A 6,000-nucleotide genomic window follows, 5' to 3' on the forward strand; every position below is an offset into this window, starting at 1 on the left:
ACTCACAATACACTCACACACTCCCATATATAATTGGTAGCCAACAAGTTTTATCTATTCTAGGAAAAAATTGAAGAGGGAGCCTCCATTTTTGTTCTTCCCCACATTGCCTATGGCCCCAGAAAGCTCTTTGTGGGCTAGGAGCAGGCAAGACATTGGGGTCGGTGCTCCTGGGGGAAAATCTAGTGGGTACTTCTTCCTTGAAGCAGGAATGTGTTTCTCTAGGATCAATGAGTTACAGCTGTCTGAGTATCACATGGCCCACCTACTTGAAATCCTGGGACCACATTTCCTGTATTGGGAAATGTGACGGGTCTATTTTTAGATGAGGACCCTTCTTCCCTTTCATCTCTAGAGACCAGAAGTCATTTCCAGCTAAGCCTAGCAAAAACCTTTTAGTCCAGCCTTCATCTATGAGACTAGCGTTCTGAGACCCAGAGAAGTTAGGCTAGCTGTAAATCACACGGCGAGTCCAGGCTCCCATTCCAGACTCCTTGGCCCTCAAGCCTCCTCCCAGGTGCTCTACCCCAAGAAGAGCACAGAGTGGTCCTCTGCCTGAGCTCAGGGCTAGACAGCTCTGTCCAATCCTATCGTTACTTCCCAGATCCCAAGCACAGCAGCGAACTTCCTGCCCTTTCTTTCCTTGTCTGTGCACTGGAGATTTTGAGTAAGCAACCCAAGCATGGCGGTAAGGACTGAGTGTGCCCGGCTGGACACACATTTGCACTATTCCTTTATCTTACTGCTCCTGTTTCACACCCAGAATTGAGTGGATCTGCAACAGCTGTGCCAGCACTGTCTCCCAGATATAGGAGAGAAAGGGCCATCATCATCAAATCCATTCACCACAAAGAGAGTTGGGCCCCCTTGAGACAACAGAACAGGCACAAGGTCAGTTTTCCTAGGTCTTATTCTCCATTTCCATGCAGTGCTGGGAATGAACCACTAGGGCAGCCAGCCCTAAGATCTGAGTATTGTAAGTCAGCGTATTTTTGGATCCAGAAGCCCTAACTACCTATCCCATACCTCCTTAGGTATGAAGCAGTGAAGTTACCTCTTCCTCTTGGCTAGAGAGCAGAACCACATGCCCTGGCACACATTCTTCGAGACTGGAACCAGCACGGTGCCAGGTACATCAGAGAGGCAGGATGCGGTTTTGTTGACGGAATTAAAACAAGTGAAGATGTGCATAGCAATGGGAAAGCCTGAAGCAGGTGTCCTGCTGCAAAACGCATGGGGTGGCAGGCCAGACTCCAGCAGCAGCAAGCAAGCACTCCATCACCATCTTAGCCAGCTCTGTGGGGAAGAAGCCTTTGACAAGGCCAATAGCTGAGCCTCGGTCTAGCCCATCAGATCCAATCCAGGGCTCAGAAGATACCTGAAGTACGTGTGCTCCTCCTCCAATGGAAACAGTTTCAATAACAAATGATGTGGGCCAGGGGAGGCGAACAGGACAGGGAGATGACTCATCTGTCTTCTTAATTGTCAGCTCTGCCCCTAATAAGATTTTTCTCCCTGTTCCACCTTAGGCTGATGCTGAACTAAGACAAACCAAGATATCCATCTTGTAGTCATGAACAGTGGCCTTCACAAAATGCCAGGGATGAAATGAGGCTGCTGTGTGGCTCGGAGAGGCTGAGTACCAATACCAGGAGGAGCCTGATCCCTTCTAGTCAGTAGCTTGGAATCTTTGCTCCTAACTAGCTGTGGGAGCTCAGCAGTTAACTGCACCTCTGTTTTCTGGAAAATTACAGCCCAAAGTTTGGGAAATGGGGTGAACCATGTGAGAACAATATGCATGACACTGTAAAGTTATATGCATGGGAGAAGAGTATCCATAATTTTCATCATATTCTCAAAGATAAATGCATGTTACTCTTCCCCATTAAAAAGCTGAGAACTACTGAATGATTTCCATCTAAAAATAATCTGTTGAGTACTTCCTCTGTGTCTTTGCTCTGTACCAGGCACTTGAGACTCAAATCTGACAGGAGAGCCCTGCTTATGGGGTACTCAGCGCCACTGATGCTCAGCATTACAGGAACATGTCCCAAGGCCATTGGAAACAAAGGAAAGGCAGCATTTAACTGTATGTTAAAGGTCCGTGGAGAAGTTTAACCTTGGTGTTGAAGTTGACAGCAGTACATGCATTCACTGGGTAAGGAAGTAGAGAGTATTTTAGACAGGACGCCGGGGCAAAGGCAACGTGTGGTCTAGGAACTGCCTCAATTGTAATCTGGAGTGGAACACAGCAGTTGCAGAAACTGTGGCAGTGATAGAAGGCAGACATGAGGCTCGGGAGGTTGGCAGGGGGCAGGGCAGGTAATGTCGTGAGGGCATTCCCCCCCCCACACACACACAACAACCCTCCCCCCCACACACACAACATGGGTCTAATTGCACAGGACTGGATGAGCCACCACTCCAGCAGATTTTTCCTTGAGTGCTGAGCAAAGGCTTTTGTCAGCTGTGAGTTGAATGTGGCAGCAGGAAACAGCACGGGAAAGAACCATTACTCCCGACCCCACGGGTTTTTAAACAAAGGTGTAGGTAGAAAGCTCCTGGCAAACTGTTGTTTTTCCCTGTAAACTTGACCTAGCCAGGGCCTTCTAATAGTCCAACATCATGGCTGAGAAAGGAAGACACGGATTAGCCCAGTCAGTGGAATGCAGGGCTAAGGGGCATGTCCATGGGGTCCTTGGTCCTCACCCAGCAAACAAAGGCTTCCAGTTCCTGTGCAGAACTCTGCTGCTGAGCAGGGAGGGCCCTTTCACAGGCTGCTTCTGTCTGAAAGTCTTTCTACCCCCTAACCAGTCAGCCTTCAGTCTTCAGGATGACACTCAACCCATCACCTGTTCTCAGGGCACCCAAGTTTAGACTCAAAGAACCCAGCTATGCAGAATCCTACGCCCAATCGATGTGATTCACTGCCATCGTGGTCATTGGACTGCAAGCTCCTTGAGACTAGTGTACAGTTCTGTTTACTTTTGTATCTGAAAACCTTGCCCAATGCCTGGTTCTGAACTTTTGTGCTTTTGATCTGGACCTTGCATCATTCCCACAACTCATTCATTGTCCCTGGGACACATTACGGCGCCCTGAGGTAGAGGCTGTACTTGCAAGGCAATGTCAGAGTGGACTCGACTTCTGCTTCCGTGGGTAGGTAGCCACATGCTTTTCTATGCCCAGTCCTGAGAGGCTAAGGAACCCTATTTGGTTTCCTCAGGTTAAAAAAAAAAAAAAAAAAAAAAAAAAGCCTTTGGGATTGCACTTTAAACTAGAGATGCCTTCTCTCCTGGCTGCAGGAGATCCTGCCACGGCCCTCTTCGGTGTGTAGGACTTTGCACAAGCCTCAGAGGTCATCCTTGAAATGGAACAGCCTCTCTCTCCTGGAAAACGCCCATCCACATCCTACAAGTCTGCTTCCCAGGGTAGTTGGGAAGTAGTAGACTGTGGATTTCTGCAGCCCAGGCTAGTGCATGAGGCGAGAGTAGGTTCTGACCAGGTGTAGAACACGTGGACTTTCCAGCTCCCATCTGTAATTGGCCAGTCTGCAGCGACAAAGTACTAGGGTCAAAGATTTGACCTTAAAGGAAATGGGAAGGGGAGGTGAGCTAACCAGGGGGCACGCGGGCTCAACAAAGTATCCTCAGCCGGCACCTAGCACACGGATCCAGGGCCGCCCTCCTCCCTCTGTCCAAGGTCGCATCCCATCGTAGCTCTAGAAACTTCAGCCAGGAGCAGAGAGGTGCGGACTGGGAACCAGGCGCGATGTTTTGCAAAAGGAAAGAGACTCGGGGTTTTGCAGGTAGTCCCGGAAGCCAGCGGGGAGGCGCCCCCATGTCCCGCAAGCTGCATCCAGTCCGCAGCGTCCCTCTGAGGACAGCTGCGAGGGTCTGCACCATCTGAGTCTCAAGGACGACGCGGCCCCCCTTTTACCATCGCCCCAGTCCCCAGAGCTGAAAAGCGAGAGCGGCTCCCCTCCAACACTGTCACCGACCCTCCGGACGCCCGGCTCAGGCTGCCGCAGCCTCTGCGGGGACGCGGCGCTCGCAGGGGTCGCGGAGGGCGACCGGCGCAGCCTGGGTCGCACAGGGCGGGTGCCTGGGGCCAGAGGGCGCCCGGCCGCTTACCTTGGAGAGCCGCTAGGTTCTGGTTGGAAGCGATCACCGTGCCGGAGCAGCGCGGGCGCCCACCCGGCTTCGGGGTGCACGCAGCTGCGGCTGCACGGTCTTCTGTAGCACGATCCTCCCTCCTCTGCACCGTCCGCGTCCTGGCACGCACCGCGCGCCGCCGCACCCTGCCGTCCGGGGCGCGCACACCCTCCGGTCGCCCTCTGGCCGGCGGGCTGGGCCTGGAGCCGGGGCGCACTCGCTGCGGGCACACCCACCGCGCCAGCTGCGGGACTGGGAGCGCGGGAGCCGGATCCCCGCTGCCGCCACCCGAGTCCCCGCCTTCCTGACGCGGCGCGGGCTTTAGTGTGTGGGAAGGGGGCAGAATTGCGACACCGAGGGGGAGGGTCTTAGCCTTGGACAGAGTTAGGGAGAAAAACTTTTTGTAAAGAAACCAGAAAAAGTCCTAGCCTGTATAAGGCGCTTTTCAGATCTCCCCAGGACCCTGTGAGATTCTCTAAGTTTGTCTAGACTCTGGAGTCTAGACGTTTCTGTCCCCACAGTGATGGAGAATCAGTATCAGACAGGGTAATAATGCCAAGTCAGGACTCGAACCAAGGCCTGACAACTGAGATTCTGTGAACAGTGAGGTCCTAGCAGGGGCGTGAGATTGTGAGGGTCATCCATGACGGGGACTTAGATGTTCCCTGAGCCGTTTTCTTTCCAATTTCCTTCCAAATCAATGCCGCTGCCCCACTGAACATCCTCAGTCTCTCTCCATACACCCCTCTCCGCGGCAGCTTTGTATCATTTCAAAGTCACTAACCTTGAACGGACAGTTATCTAAGGACCACCTCGGGCACCAATCCGGAAAGAGAAGTGAGGTGGCTTCTCCTACCCATTGCAGAGCGGACCAGCAGAGGAGAGGGGAGATGGCCGCCCGCAGACCCCCAGAGCCCAGCTGTGACCCACCTGGCCCACCTTCCTAGTACCTAGGCCCAGCAAACAGCCCAAGGAGTTTTATTTTTGACATTGTGACCCAGATGGGATAGATAATTTGAATCAAGGGGCGTTTTAATTTCCGTTTTGGCAGAAACGTTATTAGGATGACTTCATTTCCACGAAGCTTTCAGGATAGCAGTAATATATGGGAGTGGAAACGTGACCTCAGTGCTGGGACCCAAAAAGGAGTTGGGGGCGGGGCTGTAGCCCAAGGGAGAAGAGCCTCAGACTCGTCATCGTCATCGAAGGCGTGGTTAGTTTTTAATTATCCTGTGAAAGGTGCTAATATGAATGTGGAGCGTCTCATTTTCCCAGGGAGGTCAGAAACCTAGGTACTTCAAGCAAGGTCTCTCAGTTTTTTTGACCACTCGTTTTTAAAATGCTAAGCCTGGGCTGCAGAGATGGGCTGGCAGTTAGAAGCACGTGCTGTTCTTGCAGAAGACCCAGGTTGTTTCCCAGCATTGGTTAATAGCTCACAACCGGCAACTCTAGCTTCAGGGTACCCTACCCCTCTTCTGGCCTCCTGGTGCATCAGGCATGTGCCTACGTGGAACACATACATAAGATACAAGTAAAATATTCATACATATACAATTAGAATAATAAATGTATTTTAAAATGTGAATGCCTCATCCCTCTAATCAGGACTTTAAGTTCCTGAACTTGTGCTTTATAAGGTTCCGTTTGGCATCTTTCCATCTTTGTGAGATAGACCCAGTGCAGATCACTTTTTCCTTTTGGGTGGGGGGTGGGGCAGGAATTGAGACAGGGTTTTTCTGTGTAGCCCTGGCTGTCCTGGAACTCACTCTGTAGACCAGGCTGGCCTGGAACTCACAGAGATTCACCTGCCTCTCCTTGTGAGGGAACACAGGTCTGCCTCAGATGT

At 51.8% G+C, this 6,000-nt stretch overlaps 1 protein-coding gene across 1 annotated transcript in view; it reads right to left on the reverse strand.

The window, feature by feature from the left end:
- Nucleotides 1-4,454, reverse strand: part of Kank4 (KN motif and ankyrin repeat domains 4) — a 75,621-nt gene extending 71,167 nt beyond the window's left edge. Inside the window, 1 exon segment of the mRNA XM_028870279.2 lies at nucleotides 4,134-4,454. The gene's annotated coding sequence lies outside the window, so the exon portion shown is untranslated.
- Between the last annotated feature and the right edge of the window lie 1,546 nt (nucleotides 4,455-6,000).

The sequence above is a fragment of the Peromyscus leucopus genome, chromosome 2 (genome assembly GCF_004664715.2).
Source record: "Peromyscus leucopus breed LL Stock chromosome 2, UCI_PerLeu_2.1, whole genome shotgun sequence".
Taxonomy (NCBI): Eukaryota; Metazoa; Chordata; class Mammalia; order Rodentia; family Cricetidae; genus Peromyscus; species Peromyscus leucopus.